The sequence below is a fragment of the Panulirus ornatus genome, chromosome 34 (genome assembly GCF_036320965.1).
Source record: "Panulirus ornatus isolate Po-2019 chromosome 34, ASM3632096v1, whole genome shotgun sequence".
Lineage (NCBI taxonomy): Eukaryota > Metazoa > Arthropoda > Malacostraca > Decapoda > Palinuridae > Panulirus > Panulirus ornatus.
This window is the reverse complement of record NC_092257.1, coordinates 10,630,752-10,650,751: the sequence shown is the minus strand read 5'-3', so window position 1 is coordinate 10,650,751 and position 20,000 is coordinate 10,630,752. Positions and strand designations below refer to the sequence as shown.

At 41.4% G+C, this 20,000-nt stretch overlaps 1 protein-coding gene across 3 annotated transcripts in view; it reads left to right on the top strand.

Moving 5' to 3' along the window:
• Positions 1 to 8,584: 8,584 nt before the first annotated feature.
• LOC139759823 (neurotrimin-like) overlaps positions 8,585 to 20,000 on the top strand; it is an 85,215-nt gene continuing 73,799 nt past the window's right edge. Inside the window, exons 1-2 of one of the 3 annotated variants that reach the window (XM_071682312.1) lie at positions 8,585 to 8,695; positions 9,183 to 9,541. The gene's annotated coding sequence lies outside the window, so the exon portion shown is untranslated. Of the gene's footprint in view, positions 9,542 to 20,000 lie in introns of all 3 variants that reach the window. The other 2 variants (XM_071682311.1, XM_071682313.1) reach the window with 2 other exon arrangements.

Sequence of the window (20,000 nt, the reverse complement as noted above, 5' to 3'; positions counted from 1 at the left end):
TGTTCATCCTACCCTAGAAGTTAGTTGACAAAATGGACATATAGCTTATACTAAAGTATACACAAATATATAACGTTAATGAGATGGCCTTGATTACAGCATTCTTTTTCCTATGTCGTCTAAGCCAAAGAGAGAGAAAAAACGGTAGAGAAGGATGAGTTAGCTGGCCACTTGTGAGAAATTTAGCTCAGGTCAGGGGTGATAAGTTAGCTGTAGAATGGTGGGAATGAGGAGCTTGCTGGTGGAGGCTTGGAGTTGGGAATTACCTGAAGGAGCTGTGGAGTGACATTCTTAACTGAAGGTGTAGAGCATTACGTTCTCTGGAGAAGGTAAGGAGTGAGAACGTAGCTGGAGGAGTTAGAGAATGAGGAGTTGGGTGGAGGAGGTAGACAGCGGGAGTAAATAGGAAAAGAACGATGGCATTAATGTTAAAAGTGGAGGAGCTATGAGCTGAAGTTTGATTTGAAAATGTGTTTGTACATCAGCTACGCGTTGCTTCATCCAACTCTCGTCGCTGAAGTGTTTCCTTAAGACTGTTATCACTTTTCATTTAAACAAAGGATAGTTGCTCTTTCGAAGTTTCAAATTCCATTGATTTTTTTTTTTATATCTTTTTGTTCAGAGAAAATGTGTGTATCAGTAATGAGAAGTAAGACTCTAATGTTCCGGGGTCTTTATGGCCAGAATTAGCATTCTACTCTTCATGATTCCAGTGGAGATTGAAATGGTGACTACACGGGAAATAATTCCATTCTTACTTTCATAACAGCATGAGACCCACACTGAGGTTCCACTTGTAAGAATTCAAGTCTGTTCCAGCAGCAAGGACAGAGTGACGCCTGGAGTGTTCTGAAAGGGTGATGTTCCAGACGGTGGGCATCAAGTACACCAGAAGAACTCAATCTAATTAACTTCGTTGTGGAGAGATGCTCGCCTCCAGGTTCTTCTTATTGTAATTATGTAATGTCGAGATTTTTCCTTTGTGTCCATAATTTCCATAATTTCCAGGTCACGAACACCTCTGTTGGGTTCAGGCTCCGTGGGTCTGATGTGTTGTTGTTGTTCATGTTTACAACCAAGTGGGTTATGTAGGTTGTCATAACAAGGAAGCAAATGGTGTCCACATGTCATTCTGAACATATTTCGCAAGCTTGTGGAAAAACACTTAGTCATAGTGTTTACATAATCTCTCTCTCTCTCTCTCTCTCTCTCTCTCTCTCTCTCTCTCTCTCTCTCTCTCTCTCTCTCTCTCTCTCTCTCTCTCTCTCTTGTATTGTAAGAGATCAAAGACGTTGAGATTGATAAGAGTAAGTTCAGCAGACTGACGTCTCAACAAGACCCTGAAAGCTTTATGTTATGTAGCTCCAGAAACGCAGTTGATTTCAGTAATGTGAGTTATCTTCATGGCGTCGAGGTAACGTTTACTCTACGCCTAATCTCCTCTATTTCATTTACTTAATTCATACTTAAAAGAAAGATGTTCTGATTAACCTTTCCAATAGTTACCAGGTCGTTAGTCACTTGATGATGACCTTCAGGGTACACTGTCCGTGGCTGATCAGACCGCTAGCAGATGCCTTCCTCGTCCAGTGTGGCTAATCGGATTACATGTTGGTTATGTACCCCCTGAGGAGCCTGGCGAACACTACCCATAATTAAAAATGGAATTGTTCCAACGGGTTTCCTGAAGCACACCTGCTGCTGTACGTTTCTGACCAATAACGGTAGAGAATATCTTACCTGGTAATTGGCATTTCTTTCTGCTTAATTGGCAAGTTCTTGTCAGGAACTGGCACGCCACAGACATATTTGAAATTGGGTAATTAGAATGTTTAGTTCTGTCGGACTCTCTAATAGCTGGTCCATTTACGCTGGTGACAACGTGATGAATGTAATTACGTGATATTGTTATTTATGTTATGATAGAAGCTGAGTGTTTTCACCTAGAATGCTATTATCTCTCTCTCTCTCTCTCTCTCTCTCTCTCTCTCTCTCTCTCTCTCTCTCTCTCTCTCTCTCTCTCTCTCTCTCTCTCTCTAAACAATATTCAAGGTGTTGACGCATTAGCAGATTGTAAAGAGTAAGGGTTAGTTTTTCAGACTTGAATTCGAATGCCATACAGAAGGACTTTTAAATCTAGTTCACATATTTTTTTACTGCTTCTAGGCTCTGCCTTTTTCCTTATGCAATCACAGTTTACTACACTTAAATCTTTCTTCACGTTTACCTTTATAACTCAATAAATTTCATAGTGTAGCTTACCTTCTCACTTTACTGCCAATGTGGAAAACATACACGAACAAACGTAGATGTTCTGCGGTGAGACTATGTGGCATATTAAGTTACGATGTTCGTGGCGCTGCCTCCAGTAACGCTCAGTAGTTCACTAAGTATGAGAGGAACTGCTTGGTATTGCCTTCCTCTGGTTCCTGGGGGACTGGGGATGAATAATGGCCTAGGGTTACACGGGATAAAGTCAGAATCTTGCTGAAGCTAAGATTATCTCATTAATTCTGATATGTTGAAAATTTTCAGTATAACTTGATCTTTCAAAACATCACGCTTCCTCAAAACTTGCAAATACGTCAGATAATCCTCAAACGTTTTTGCGATCTTCGGTATATCTATTCAACCTCAGGTGACCAGGATACCTCACTTGACCTAAGATAATATCATACTGCCTTCGATAGATTCAGCACATCAAGAAAGCCGAGATGACCTTAGATAACCTCAGGTGATTCTGATAACATGAGCGCTGCACGCAGGAGGATGTGTGGCGAAGCGAGAGGATCATGAATGATCAACCAGCAGATCACCAGGATCATGAATGATCAGCCAGCAGATCACCAGATCATGAATGATCAGCCAGCAGATCACCAGGATCATGAATGATCAGCCAGCAGGAGCAAGTGGTGACAGGCGGTGATCGTCGTCACAAGTCGCCCTCCTGAGCCACGCTGGTGTTCCCATGCTACTGACAGACAGCTGATCCTCTGGCACGTGACAGGCCGTAATATCTGGGTGGAAGTTGCACCTGTTTAGTCACCTGTCAGGTTTCATTTCGTTGAAAACCTGAGGTGGGCAGGTGCGCGCGCGTTCTGGCTGGTTTCGTCAACCCGGGTGTTAAGACTGGGGCCACTAGATCAGAGAAGATCTAATACGTGGAAAATAGATTGGCCTGCCGCCCCGTGATCTCATTCTGAGGAATTCCATCTACATTTCCACAAAGAAGGTGAGAGACCTTGTGTGTCCTCCAGGATACTGGAGATATCTTAGGCACTTAACCAGAGAGAAAAATGTTCCCCAAACATCGTCCACGCCAAGCCATATCTACGTCAACGAGCTCGGACATGAAAGATCGAATGATCTGTTTATACCGCACGAAAAACCTTATCTACATCTGCACGAAAGTCATGGCTGAAAGTCTAGTACCTTCAGTTGTATTCCAAAGACTTAAAACTTGGTACACGCTGCCACTATTGTAAGCGGAGGAAACACTGTGTAAACTGTAAATCTTGTAGGTATATATGTGAGATCGTCAGGGAACCCCACCGGAGTTAAGCCGATTGACAACACTGTAGTTGGAAGCTCTACTTCTTCAGAAAGCTCGCAGAAACCGAAATCTTATTTACACTTCTTCGAGATCTTTAAGGACTTCCAATCGATGCTTCTCGGATAGAAAGGTTCTCTCAGATTCTAATCCTCAGGCCTAAAGCTGGGGACGAGCGGGTGGTTGGTCACGGACGAGGAGAAAAGCTAAAGAATGTGTACTAGTTATTGCCAGACTACTGAACACTTGTGAAGAAAACTCAGCAGATGGAGACTTGTGATGAATAAGTTGTACTCACCAGTTAGAGAGTTGAGATCGAGTGCACACACTTGCGTAATCAAGCAAAACAACTTAACTTCACTTGACCTCACAATGAATGTATCGTATAATATGACTTTGTCGCTTTCATAGAACAGCTTAGTATTTTCCCGATCTTCTTGTTGGTCTGTGTGTTGTTCCTTGAGGTTCTCGTCTTTTCAAGAATATGAGAGTTATTTCTTCAGGAAGATATCCGTCTTTCTATGGCTTGTGCATCTCTCCAGTCGCATAGGCATAATTTCAGCATCATGTGCATCGTCCTAGTAGCGCACGTGTCTGGTCAATAGTACTATAGTTTTTTTTTTTATAAAATTTACATTCTCTTTTCACTGAATGTGAGTCAGTTGATTATCATGGTATGAGTAAAGAATTATGGATTACAAAACAAGCGGGAAAAATAATGTTAACGCAGTGGCTGACCAGTTAACGCAGTGGCTGACCAGTTAATGCCAAGTGATGTATTATCCTTGGATCAATTCTTAGTTCAGCGCTCAAAGTTAATCAAACCCAAGTGAGCTTTACAGAAACGTTTAGCACTATAGAAGAGTTGAATCAGAAATAGGAATAAAACATGTTTTATAATGTTAAGAAAGATCTTCAAGCATTACATGTACCTTAATTTCGCATTCAACACAGGTAAAACTTTTTACTGATTTTCCTCCATAAACGTTATTCACAACTGTGCATAAACTGTCCCGTAGCCACAATGAAATAATATCAACAACCGTTTGTTCAAATAATGATAAGTTAGAACATGAATGTTTATGGCTGTATGGTGATAATAGGAAAAGATCAAGTACAAAAATGTCCTTATGTTAATTTATTGGCATTAAAGCAAATTTTCACCTCCGTCTACTTGCTCGAACGGTTCCTGTGTGTAAACATGTCTGAGAAACTCGTTTTGTTTCACTGTCCGGGAGATTTATTCCCTTTTTGCAGATTATTTGTGTACAAATGACTCCTGTTGGTCTGCTTAAAGGAAAAACTTTGTCATTCCATTTGTCCAAAAGATTTGTCTTTAGTCCTTTGTTAACAAGATCTGTGTCTGTCCACTTGTCGAGGGAATCTGTGTCCGACCATTTACCTAAAAGATTCGTGTGAGGCTAATTGCCCAGAAGGTATACTCTCCAGAGCGTCGTTAGAAGCATACCAATAGCCTGGCACATGTAGTTAAGTTTAATGTCTATCGATTGTGGAGTGGTCATTAAGCTAGAAGTGTTAACATGCACATAGAGAGAGAGAGAGAGAGAGAGAGAGAGAGAGAGAGAGAGAGAGAGAGAGAGAGAGAGAGAGAGAGAGAGAGAGAAATTCTTACACGTACTTTTGATGATTTTTCAAGTGGTCAGAATCCTGTGTCCCGGTGTGATCGCCCAATCATCCAAGCACCAAACAACAACACGCACTGGACAGTCTAGTTACCTCGGGCGTCTTGCTTGCTGACAACATAGTCACAACGATGGAGTCAGTAACATCGATCCTTCCTCTGCGAACATAGAAGTTGTGTCATCTATATTATGACGTCATGTGATGTTAACATACTCGCTATACCAAGACAAACTCCGTACTATGAATCTGTAACGTTGGCTCGCTCTAGTTACCTTGTTTGCAACTACTAAGTATATATATATATATATATATATATATATATATATATATATATATATATATATATATATATATATATATATATACATAATTCCTTGAGTTTAAAGTCAGGAAGAAAGAGAATAAAAGAGGTAAAGTGGATTACCTTAGAAAAGAGAAAACATATAATAGAAAATAACTTGGCAAGAAGGAACCATTTGCACTCACTTAAACCTTTTCTTTGCCGGACAAAAATGTCTTTGTTTCCATCCTCGGCAGTGAAACAAGTAATTATTTTTTCCAGACGCCTCGTAGAGGAGACTCCTGCGTTGGCTGATGCAGTTTGCCGGACCTGCAGACTTCTTCACTACGGAATAACAGAGAAGCCATCTTCACTTAAGCATGTCTGCCACTTCACTGTGTGTGTGTGTGTGTGTGTGTGTGTGTGTGTGTGTGTGTGTGTGTGTGTGCTTTAAACAGAATCATTTCCATCATAATGCACCACTACCCGGTCCCTACTGCCCAGCTGGGACCCCAGCTTCGTGTGCCAGCGGAGGTTTTTCTCCCTAGTGTGGAGGTGAGCGGCACCCTCTGCCCTGGAGTCACTCACTAATGGAAGGTAAATACCGATTTACTAACCTTTGCTCCTCCCGTGTCGGGTCCTGGCGCTGCGTGTATATGCTGTGTTCTGGGAGGATTATGGCTTATGTTATCTTTATTGACTTGATATCTGCATCTCACATTGACACAGATTTTCCCTCTATGATCTATATATGACGGTATTTGAAGTGACTGCACGTGAGGGGTCAGCCAATCCCATGTGTTGACACTATTAACTGTTCTACACACAACCACAGAGGGAGAGATCTGTGCCCCACCATCACTCGAGGCATCCTTGTTATTGTGGTAAATGAAAGATCTTTTGTGTATGGTCACGGGTTAGCACTATCATCTTCCAGCCACACTATATACAGTGACACACTTAACATTTTCATACTAATGCAGGATATACACGATACTGTTCACACATCCCCGGAGATGATATACATCAACACACACACGCTTACGTACATACATACATGCGCTCACTTGCTTAATATGTAACACACTTTCATCCGGACACTCAATATCCGACCAGTATTGGCTCACTTATTGAAGACTGGCCTGTCAGGAGAGAGGCATTTCTGCCTGACAGCGTGTTGGGAGATCAAAGAGGCACGCCTACAGGCAGACCTTGTTGGCATTGTTATGTTGTTATGTTGACGTTGTTATTGTATACTGATGATACATAGCAATATTTCATCTACCTGTGATGATGTTTCTGATAACTTGTCATGAAGCAGAATAAAGAAAAAAAATTAATATTCAAAAGAAAAATTGACAATTTCAAGCGAAAGACCAGGGATCATGTAGGAGAATTATTCATCGTCTTGAAATGTATTCTATTTGTTGAGGGGAAATAAACCTACCTGCCGTGGCAGGAAGTATAGTCGGCCACGTGTTCCACTGAGGAGCCTGGCTGAGGCTCCCGTTATCCAAGTGCCATATTTGCACTTTAGCTGAGCACACAAGTATATTGTCAGGGATATAGCGTGTGCTCCACGCTAGACACATTCTAGGCACGTTCCTTAATCCTGAACAAACACGAGAGGTTCCCTTGAGGATGTCCTCTCTGTGGGGCGTGAGTGATGAAGGCACGTCACTATAACAGGATGGAGAACCTCAAGTGTTTCACAGACTCTATCATGATATGCATATGTCTGTCTATCATGATATACATATGTCTCTCTATCATGATATACATATGTCTGTCTATCTCTGTGTATGTGTCTGTGCGTCTGTCTGTCTGGATGTATGCTGCCGTCTTTCAATCTTTACTTCAGACCATTTATCATTTTTGGATATGACTGAGGAATTATTCTTTTTAATCTTTCGGAAGATACATGGAAGAAGTTCCCTCTAAGGATATGATTTCATAGTGAGCATGGAGAGTCAGTCGGGGTTCTATGATGACGATATATATAAATAAATAAATAAATATATATATATATATATATATATATATATATATATATATATATATATATATATATATATATATATATATATATATATATATAGAGAGAGAGAGAGAGAGAGAGAGAGAGAGAGAGAGAGAGCAATGAAATCTCCCTATACAGTGCTCGCCTACCCAAGACTTCTCAGGAAGAAGCAGCTATTTTTGGCATTTTTTACAAGAGCCATAAGGTGGATAATATATATTCATGCGGGAGTTGGCTTCTTTTTCACTGCCTTCTGAGTCAGTAGATACCACCATCATCCATATTTTTTGGAAGGGAATAAATCAGAGGAGTCTCTTCTCCCCTCATGATATAGATTGCCATCGCAAAAAAGAAAGAAAGCTACGATGAACATATTAGTATAGCCGTTATCATGATACATATCACTTAAAATGATGTCAAATTTTTTGCCTACTAGTTCAAAAATTATGAGGTCGACAGAGGTGAGAACATCTGACAACAGATATGTTTTATGACTCACATAATTCAATTTATATGATACTGTATAGAGAGCAGCAGCTGGCTTGTTTGACTTCCAAATATTTTCCAGACTATGAGCCGTGTTCCTCATCCAGGATACGTCCAGGGCAAGTCTAGCACGTCATCATGAAAGCTTTGTTCATTTCTCACTAGCTGAGGAAGAAATTTATTAGCGTTTTGATCTGTCGCAGGTCCAGTGAAAAGTGATGTTGTGAGCGGCAGATGATTAATGAAAGGTCAAGAACAGTGTGGGTGTCAAGGGTCAACTCTGGATGGTGAAGCAGCCTCGTCCTGCAGGGCAGGTCTGCATCAGGATGCTAACGGATGCTCACGAGTCCATTTGGGGAAAGTAGACCTAAACCTATAACCACAAGACTTGGGATCAATATTCTTAAATCTCCCCTACAGTCAAGCATCATTGCAGGGCAATAAGTCTGATTCTGGACGTTCCTGACGAGATTAAGCTATGTCAAGACGGGTGAGGGAAGATGTTTAGGGAGGACGAACCTAAATATACTTGGTTTGAGGGTGAAATGGGCGCGGGTCGAATCCCTACGAGGACTCTAGGGCGAGGCGGGCGTCAGTTGTGTCCGGGACGTCGAGCGGGAAGGTGTACCCAGCGCTCTCTCCTGGCCAGCCAGCGGCAGCCTTCCCTACCTCTAGTTGTTCTCGGGACAGAAAGCACTGTGGACCTCTTACTCCTGTTTGTGTACCTTCTCACCTCGTGGAAGGTGATCAGTGGATAGAATAGACCAAGTCCTAAATCAGACAGTAGCAGAAATGATCAATTTTACTCTAAACAGCGACGAAACTCATAATATATACGGACGTTTGCTCTAGCGGATTGAAAATGCGTTTAAGATAATGTTTTGATAGATACGCCCGAAATCATACTGAACTCTTAGGATCTTGGAGAGTGTGGCTGTCAGAAGTGGTAGGGTGTGTTGAGGCAGACGACTCGCTGCATGCCTCACTGCTACTTGGGAGATATATAGATCTTCCTCCCTACCTCCGTCTCTCTCTTTCTCTTTATCTGTCTCTCTCTTTCTCGACATCATTAAAGAATTGATTGATTCGTAAATTATAATTTGTGTGTACATTATGTGAGCAAGACTTTTAACATTTTTTCTTGTGGTCATCATGAGCATCAAATATTTGGCGAAGAATATTCGAGTTCAATATATTTTCAGTGTTTATATAGTAGTGAAGGCGAGTAGCAACTTGTAGAAGTATCCCTAGACGTCATAAGGAATGAACAGATAACAGAACTAAAAAAAAGAATAGAAAACGGAGCAAAACACATGAGAGCAGCCAAGGACATATACCCCCCAAAAAAACGCACAAAAAACCTTGATGAATCACTAGGGTAGGAGGGTACACTGCCGCCCCTCACAACAGTCATCGTGTCGTGAGGGACTCCACCAGCGGCCAGACCAGCTGCACCAGCCAGTGTTTACATTACACAGCTCCCCTGCTGCTCTCCGCCGCTCTGCAAAAACACAGGCAGCATGCGTGTGACCGGGACCAGCTGTTGTCCCCTATCCTCAAGGTAAGAACTCCCTTTCTATTTCCTTTCTTGGTTCTGCATACTTACCTTCTTTTTCAGATTCACTGGGAATCAAATCAGTGTCTCGGTTTCGCGTGATGTAGGGAATGGCAAGAATTTATTTCTATGATATATCTCAGACAATGTGTGAAACGTGCATATTTAATTTTTACTGAATTCTTATCTCTGGGTAAAAGTTTCATTTTGCCGAGGATGATAATATCAAAGTTATTTATTGACACTTGTGGGTGGTCCCATTGTAGGTACTGTATCGTTGCCACGGTCGTACAGTGGTAGATGAATCCCTGTTGTAGTTACTGTATCAATACCACAACTGCACAGTGTTACAGCTCAACCACAGAGGTGCTAGACGTGCGTATACCGCTACCACGCTCACAGCGGCAGTTATATCCCAGAAGTACTGAGTCCCTACCACACTTACTATGACGCAGTAGTAGAAATATCTCCCACTATCACACAGTGGTATCCCTATGGCCATATCATTTTTCCACCACTCACACAGTGGTAAAGGTAGCTCGCTGGGGGTTACTATAACACTATCTCTCTCACACAATAGTAAAGATAACTCTCTTTGTGTGGGTAACTACATCACATTCTCGACAGAATGTAATACATTCTCAACGTTCACATCAACTGATGTGTTTACTGAAATTCCTATTTTCCGCTGAGTTGTGTTTATGGAGAAGATGCTTCCCTCACGATGTGTACAGTACGCTATCTAACTTGTCCAGGATATGAAATATACTTGTTTCAGTCTGCTGTGTTTGAAGTATTCATTTTCCACAATATGCTCTGCCTTGTTTCTTACAGACATCAGATATTTTCTTACCTGAACTTTAGTAAACTTCTATTGTATTAGTCGAGTCTTATGGTTATTTCAGCTGATAAATCTCTGACACCAATACGCATTTACTTGCTAAGGTCACGACCCTTGACCTCTGGCATGGATAATGATACACTGATAATGAAAAATAACATTAACTGTGAGGAAGAGGCACTTGAGTAAAGAGTGACAGAGAAGGCACTCACAGCGTATCCAACGTAGGCCTGACCCTGTAGGTCAGAGGTCACTGATATGGGTCAAAGGTCACAAGGAAAGTATAGTGTTTAGATTTACGTTTATTGTTATGTTCATCAGAAGAATAATGGTACTATGCTGTGGCTTTAGGAAACACGTGTTAGTGATACAGAGTCATGTATATACTGAGCAACTCTATGACAAATGAGGGTTTAGGTGGTGGATGTAAACACAGATGGGAGGGAATCCTTTAATGCTCCAACGCTGCGTCCCAAAACGTCTTCTTCAGAGAGCTGATAACAAGTGACTTGACGTTGAACACACCACAGGTAGATTATCTTCTGTCTGTCTCCAATCTCTTTTTCTTGGTCGACTGTTTTCCAATTTTCACTTCGCCTTCTTTGCTGACACAACTGTCAATCTGTTAGCTGCCTCTGTCAAACACAACAGTACCTGTCTATGGTTAGCAGTCTCGCTTATATTTCTGAACGCAGCCTTAATGGTACCCCACATCTTATCCCGTCCTCGGTAAAACACCTACACGTCTTCCCAGTGTATGTAGAACTTCGTATTCATGAACATATAGCACCAAGGAACTTCACGACCTATGAATTCTTCAATCATTCCTGTACTCAGTTAAACGTCCCTCCCCCCCAATGATAAGCCATTGCAAGGTGTACCATGATGCACCAACTATCCTTGTGTTAGCCGCTCGAGCCATACTCATTCCTGTTTCCATGAGGAATCTGTCTATACCTTGAATATTCTTTGAGTTAGGAATTGTGACGTTATAAACTTCTGTTCTCTCATTACTACCATTATCTGATCTTCTGTATGTTTCCCTCTGTTTCTTCTTTAAGTTACTTATCAAATCCTCTTGGTTACTTTAGTTCTGAAGAGACCTACAGGGATCAGGATCCTCCAGGTTGGGGCATTCTTGATATATTAGGGATCAGGATCCTCCAGGTTGAGGCACTCTTGGAATAAGAGGGATCAGGATCCTCCAGGTTGAGGCACTCTTGGAATAAGAGGGATCAGGATCCTCCAGGCGATGTACTTTGGAAATGATATTTCTAAAATGTTTTCCTCGTCTGGTGTTCTTTTGTGGACTCCAGTGTATGACACTCCTGAAAAGTTTTCAGACCATAACTTACTTTTTTTTTCTGAGGTACTTTAAAAATGTCATGAACAGCTATGAACATCGCGTTATGATGAAAAACGACCGAACGAAAGTACATGTGTAGGACGGAATGAAAGCAGAATAATGTCTAAATTTGAATTGATTTAGATTTATGAAGGTAGCCATATATAATATAACAAGAATGTATTTGATATAATGGTAATAGTACGCCTGAACCATTTCCCAAATGCCTTATTAATAGGCAATAGAGGACCTGACGTCATGGAAACACTCTGAAGGGCTGGATTTGATATCCTCATCAATGGAGTCAGACATCTCACAAATTGCTTCAGTCTCAAGTGAGGCGATCTGATGGATGTGCCCATACCAATATTGCTGATACCTCAGGGTACCAGGCATCAGGGTACCAGGCATCAGGGTACCAGGCATCAGGGTACCAGGCATCAGGGTACCAGGCATCACGGTCAGGATGATTTCTCGATTTAACGAGCTGAAAACTTTCAAGATTAAAAGATAATCTCAAAGAGACTTTTTCACATATGTATAGATCTTCATCTTTAGTTTGTAGTAGAATGAGATCATATATATATATATATATATATATATATATATATATATATATATATATATATATATATATATATATATATATATATATATATATATATATATATATATATATATATATATATATATATATATATATATATATATATATATATATATATATATGTATATATAAATGATAGTGGACAGGGTCAATAGCTTTGTATTCTTTAAATCCTTTTATGTTAAAAGCTTCAGAAGTCGTCCCTTCGGCCTGGCCTTGAGTGGAACAAAAAAACGGCGCAAAATGAGCAGAGACAAATGAACACAAAAAATGGAGAAGAATCTAAGAGCCTTTGAGGGGAAGAAGAGCTGGCGTTCTTAAAAGGGTCTGGTTGTAGTTGCTAGATGAGACATGAGAGAGCATAAAGTGTCATCCGGTGGTTATATTTGGGTCAAGGGGAGATAAGAGCCGTCATGCGAAGATGCGGTTGACAACTGACGAGGTTGAAACATGATATACTGGAGTCATACTGACTTTTTTTGCTATAAAGTAAATGGTTTTTAACACTTGGTTTCGGTTTCATATACTCCACATTAGGACATCCTGTATTTACGTACACCAGCGAAAGACATTTTTGCAGCCTCCAAGGCACCCCACATTTATACAGTATGGGTCTAGCCAGGCAACGTTATAAACTCCAATGCAGAACATTACACAATTCTATATCTAAGGTTAACTCCACATATGTATAGTCTACCTCAGGACTTTCCATGTCTATGTACGCCACTTCAGCACAGTCCTCTTTCCAATAGTGATCTTTACTGACATCAATCACACATTGTTTTCAACAACATTAGGTCGACAGAATATCTGAGGATTAACTAATATTCAGTTTCATTTTTCATGGCCAGAGATAATTGGCATTACATTTTTTCTCAATATCTTGGAACGATTATGACGGAGTTATCTCGCACCTCTGATGACTTTGCTGCTGTGGAAACAATTATCTATAAACATGAATCATAACTAAGATTATTTAATTTCTTTCAGAAATGCTTTCAAAACTGTATCATGATATTTCAAACAGCAACTTCTGAGTCCTTTGTCAGAACTGTTTGAATGAGCTAAATACTTTTAGTTGACAAACACGCAGGAAAATAACTGATTTTTCAGAAGTATATGGTAAGTCAGCAAACATATTTAGGGTTTCGTACATAGAGCTGGACTTGATACGCAGAACCAACTGAAGAGAGAGAGAGAGAGAGAGAGAGAGAGAGAGAGAGAGAGAGAGAGAGAGAGAGAGAGAGAGAGAGAGAGAGAGAGAGAGAGAGAGAGAGAGAGAGAGAGAGAGAGAGAGAGAGAGAGAGAGAGAGAGAGAGAGAGAGAGTACGGAAATAGGACGGATGGAATACATTGTGTGAGGAGAGTTACAAATGCAGTTGTTCCAAATGTGTACCAAGAGGGAGGACATTACTTCAGAACGAAGTGTATAATCAGCTTCAGGATAGAGAGAATATTGTTCATTAATATGTATGTAACTGTGTTATGAGGCTTAGCAACGAAGGAATTTGAATATAGGGAAAAGAAAATCCTTTCATAGTCTCTCTCTCTCTCTCTCTCTCTCTCTCTCTCTCTCTCTCTCTCTCTCTCTCTCTCTCTCTCTCTCTCTCTCTCTCTCTCTCTCTCTCTCTCTCTCTCTCTCTCTCTCTCTCTCTCTCTTTTCTGTTTCTTGCTGTTTATTTCTATTTCTCTGTCTGTGTCCCTCTCATGGCCGTGTCTTTCCCAGTGTTTCTGTCTCTCTTCCTCTTATCTCTATCTTTTTCAGTCTTTTTGTCTCTCATCTCTCTCCACCATTCTCTGTTTTGTCTTTCTCCCATTTCTCACTACACTCATGTCTGCCATCCTGTTGTCTGTCTGTCTCCATCAACCCGTCGATTTGCCAATTCAAATACAGTATCATCATCTCTTTCCATCCATCCATCCATCTATTTTAGATTTTCTTTCTCTCTCTTGCTCCCCATCTTTTCTCTACTCTTAACTCTTAACTATCTTCCTACCATTACATAGATGAAATTACATGTTCTTACATTGTTCATCAATTCTTGTATTCTACTTTGCAAGTTCTGGTGATCATATGTGAGGCCAGGAAGACAGAGGTAGCTATCACATGGTATGATATACACGAACTTGGATCAGAAATCTCTCCACACCGACTGAGCAGCCCAGACTGGCATGATGTGCGCTCAGGAGCGGTGAATGACCTGGTACTGCGCTCAGGAGCGGTGAATGACCTGGTACTGCGCTCAGGAGCGGTGAATGACCTGGTACTGCGCTCAGGAGCGGCGAATGACTTGGTTGTGAATTCGGAAACGATGAAAGACACGCCTACGAAATGGTAAACAGTTTTATTCTAGTATTAAAGTGTCTCGTCTCGATACATTTCGTACTTTTACTTTTTATTACTTGTTCGAAAACATGTCTGATGCATGACGTCATTACGGCTGATGTTTGTGCGTATATATATTTTTTTCTGGATTGTTTTACTTCCTCTTCTGCGGACTGGAGGTTTGGTGGGCGAACTGGAACTGTGCTGGGTGGTTCCTAAACTTTCCAAACTTTGGGTATGATTTCCCGAAATGATGTCGGCGAATAAGTTTCTACTCCGGTGGGAATTTTTAAAGCCGCGGATAATGGCTTTTTCCGTGTCTTTGTGAATATTGAGTTCCAGGCGTCGGTTCCAGAAGGGAAGCTCATGCACGTATTTCCAGGTTCCTCTCCAGCGACTCCTGGAGGAGTTGGGTGGCTGCGCTCGCTTGGCGTCCCTGGAGGATGTGATGCTTGTGGCAAGATATTGTCTTAGTTATGGAGTCTTTGTGGTGAGAATGGGCCGTGAGTTCGCTCTTATTCTTTTTCTTTTTCTCTCTCTTTATCATTCATCTATCTAACTGTCTATCTATTTATCTATTTATTAATCTGTATATCTTCTCTGTTACCTTTTTTTCGTAACAATTGATTTTTCTGCGGCGAACACCAGCGCGCCGGCCCTGCCTTTTGGCAAAATTTCATCATAAGTGCTCTCTGTCTGTCTGTCTGTCTGTCTGTCTGTCTGTCTGTCTCTCTCTTGCTGTCTATATTGGCCTGTATCCAGCATCTCTCTCTACCTGTATTTCTGTCTGTCTGATTCTCATTGTCTCTCACTCTACATCAGTCTTTTTCATCCTTGGCTCCAGAATCTCTTGGAGAACTCAGCCACAGTACAGAGTCACTCATGTATACACACTGATCTCCAGAGCTTACCATACAGCGAATGTTGCTTATTTTGCTTCTCAATTCTTGCGAATTTCCCCAGGCCATATCTGAGGAGCAGAACGCTGAGGCTGATTAACTATGCAAATACCTCATTCCTACTTAGCAAATGATTCCTGGGTTCTGGCTGCATTATCTACGAGGTAGCATTGCTGAAAGTTAGAGGGATTCTAATGAAGTTAATATGAATGTAAATAACGGATATTACTGCTTCCAGCCAGGAGCCTCTTGCCACACATATCATGCTTTTCCTTTTATTCATGAGTGCTTATACCAACAGGTAACAGTTATTCACATATATTCTGCAAATCACGGTGTAAATATCCTCACAATATACGAATAGTTTGCCTCAGGAAATATGCATCTTAATGAGAAACATATGTTTTACTCTGCCTCATACACTTGCAGCTCTCACCACTGAGACACACAAACTCTACCTGCATAAGTTTGGTGATGAATGTTATACATTTAACTCTTTATCTTTTCTACCAGTAACTATAAAATTACCTTTTGATAGGATTTCTTGGAGCACTGATAGCGTCTCTCATGATCAATTTTGTATGATATTTTCTACTGGTATTGTGAGCCACACCAGTCTGCATAAAGTTTATGATATCTAGAGAGATCTTCCATAGAGATACTGTCTCAGCCTTGGTTTGCTACACATCACCCGTGATGCTAAATACAAAGGAATTCAATCAGCAACAGACCACTGGGTCTATGAAGACACCACTGGGTCCTCTCGATACTACAATGATACTACATAATCAGTAGCACCACATCTTTCCATGTGAGCTAACGTATAATGGTCTTACATTCTCTCTCCAGCTTTATGTTCTCGTTCTGAGTCAATAGTGAAGGAAGTGTGCTGTCCAAATTACTGGCAGGTCTGAGAAACTATCGAGCAACTTACCCAACTTTAGCAATATGGCTGTTTATTGAGATTTTGTCCGGACCACTGAGGTCATTTATACTGGGAGCGCAGCACATGACATTCTCCCTCCCACCAGGATGGTCTTTCTCTAATAGTCATGATAAATTGTTCTCTTTTTTATTTTGATAACTGTGGCAGTTCATTTATTGGTCGTACTTATTCCTGCTTTACATACGGCTGTTCTGCCTTTACCAAGAATAATGGTCAAAATTGATATTTACACGCCGGTAGTTCTGAGGTCTATAAAGTTGCTATCAGGATTCTTACTCAACTTTTCCAATAGTGCGAACCCACGAGATGGGCAGATTTTGATTTGTCGGTGTGAAGAATGATGGTGGGGTATTTTCATCCTTGTGCGACATGCACATCTGTCCTGGGAATTCCTGGCGAAAGTAAATGAGACAAAGAGAGCCGTCCCTGGGTCCAAAGCTCACACTACTGGAAGCAATAAACATTACCTTGACGTGGACACATGGTTATTGCTATGAATGGGGCAACACACACACACACACACACACACACACACACACACACACACACACACACACACACACACACACAGAGGGACAGGTGAGATGATTTTCATCTGGTGGGTGTGATAATGTTTACATTTACTCACCATAACTACGTCACACCGGCGGAATGTCTTTTTTATTGCTGAAGATTAGCTTGTGTGATGTCAGTCATACAGCTGCATATCAGTTACCGTGTCTTGTTTCAGCATCACAGTGCTAAAGCTACGCAAACCCATCGTCAGCTTATGATCCTAGCCAGGAATCTACTGAATACTAAAAAAAGAAAATCTGGGATTTACCTGATATCTGTTTTTACGTCATCTCAAATATAAACGGCCGAGTAAAGTAAAAATATCTATCATAATTCTGATTAGGATTAGATAATGAGTTTACCCGTACTAGATACATTGTAGGTCAGCCTCCGGCACTTGATGTAAAGAAGAGTAACCCAGGCATTAGATATAGCTCGTACAGACGATTCCTGATCCTCAGATTTCTGCGGGAAACAGATACAACAAGATCCAAAACACACTTCTTGAACATGTAATAAAACTTCACTAAGTCGATACATTTACAGAAGACATTCCACGTTTTCGATGGACATTATTTTGGACATTATGTTTCCACTCGAAAAAAAAACTTGATGGGTTTTTCCTTCAGTCTGAGATCGTGTAGATAATATTTAGGACACGAGGAATGATAAATCTGTTCTTTAATGTTTGTTTGTGTCATACGGGGACATTTAAGTAGCAAACTGCGGATTAAGATTACAAAAAGACAGCGAAAGGTAAGGTTTTGTCAGACCAGGACTTTGATAACCGAGAGTCATCGAAAGCCAAAGCAAAAGACATTCTACCAAGGATCATTCATGCCACATTTGCCAACCAGTACTTAGGTAAGAGAGACAAGTTCCGACAGCCAGGCCAAGATAGAAAAAGACGCTCGTAAACCCAAGCTAAAAGAGGGGCCTAAGTGTTCCAAGTCTTGTTGTGATTCCGTACCACAGTTAGGGATCCAGCACGTGCCCCGGGAGCCTAATGGGAAGTAAGCTCTTTATAGTGCTAATTCTCAGTAGCCAGGCACCGCACTGCCGGCCTGTGGCGCATGTGTCCCTCGTCAAGCGCCAGGAGAGACACGCATATGTGGAGGGAGGAGGAGGGGTTCTTTGATCCCAGAGACAGAGTGACGGCAGGGTTAAGGTATGGGGAGGCTTTCCATAATACCTCACTTAAGGTATTCGAAGTCCTTGGTCATGCTCGAGTGGTCTTAGTGAAACCAAAGCTGGAGTGAGGGAAGGTTTGTGTGATGATAGAGCCGCAGTGAAGGGAGGTGCTCGTGCAAACAGAGCTACAGGGAAGATCTTTATGATACCGAAGGCTGAGTGAGGGAAGTCGTTATTAATACGTAAAGGCAGAGTTAGGAGAGCCATTTTGCTCGTGACCAAGAAGGTTAAAAAAAAGCATTGAAAACCCGGAGCCTTCACCAGAATGTCACGCAAGGGAAGGACTGAAAGCACGAAGGGACGGAGGGAAGGCCTTTGTAATGCAAAGTTCAAGTGAGGGGAAACTGCGTCGCAAAAAAAATTAGTATGGGAAGAAATATGGTCTTGTGGTGAGGGGAGAGAGGAACACCATGGGGACCCGACGTCCATATATAGCTACTCCTGATAGCAATATACCAATCGTAGATATTCGTAGATAGGTAGGTATACTCTCCCAGGTGACTCTCCTTTCTCATCCTCTCCCAGCTTACTCTCACCCTCTCCCTCCCCCGCAACCTTCGGACCCAACATACGGGTTCAAACATTTTCTCATTGAAATACGAGCTGGGTCACCGAGAGGCGGGGAAACATATGGACTCTGAATATTTTAATCTTTCACGATATGATGCGCAATGCTCCTCTCTCTCTCTCTCTGTCTCTCTCCCTCCTCAGTTTTTTCTCTCTCACTTTCTTTTTCATTTTCCTCTCTTTATACATTTAACTTGTACTCACAAATATCTCTGGGACTAAACCAAAAGGATTTTCAGTAATTTTAGTGATTCAAACTTTCCTCATTCCTTCCAATCTGATCAGCCTGCAGCTAGCTCTCCAACTGATAAATCCGCTCATTTCAGCACCATATCTTCCTCCAATTTAACTCAGGATAGTCTGCAACTGGTCTTCCTTGCTCATTTCCTCTTACGAAAGATATGCCACCTCATATATTTTCTTCGTGCAGGGTTTCCTTGTACTATCCTAGCTCCAAATGGGCAAGGCAGGCATATGGCCCACGTGGAATATCCTCTCCGGTCTTAAGGGAGGATGGGACTCAGCGAAAGAAGGTCTCATCATGAACACTGTCTACCAGAATATAAGTCGTCAGGCTCAGTGTGAAAGGGACCTGTGAGTCCATATCGTCTCTAACCTACAAAAGAACAGTAAATCAGACAAACTGTCTCCTGGCAAACAGTAAGTCTTCATGCACGTACATGGATTAGGAATAAATCAGCCAGCTGATCATATCTTACATTAAACCAAAGGCAGAATACACCTCTCAGGTTTGGTAACTACACTCATAAAAGCCTAATGATCAAATAGAGAGGGTCCAAAGGAGGGAAACAAAAGTGATACCAGAACTAAAAGAGTTGAGTTTAGGGAAAAGGATGAGGGCCTCAGATCTGTGCGCCACGGGGGTGGGAGTGAAGGACGGCCTGATCACAACATCTAAGACTTTAGCTATCTTGACGAATAGACAATGAACGGTTCCTCGAAAATTGTAAACACAGAACAATTAGAGGACATAAGATGTCATCAACTGATCAAGAAAGTTGTTAAAAAAGGTGTCAAGATTTCCTTTATACTATAAGAGTAATGGATGAGTGGAAGACTGGCAAATCATACAGAAGTTTGAAAGTTGTATGATAGAAAAAGGTTATCATACAGGGCCCCACGAGTGCATACCTCCCTCCCCGTACATACAAATAGGTAATTACAAAT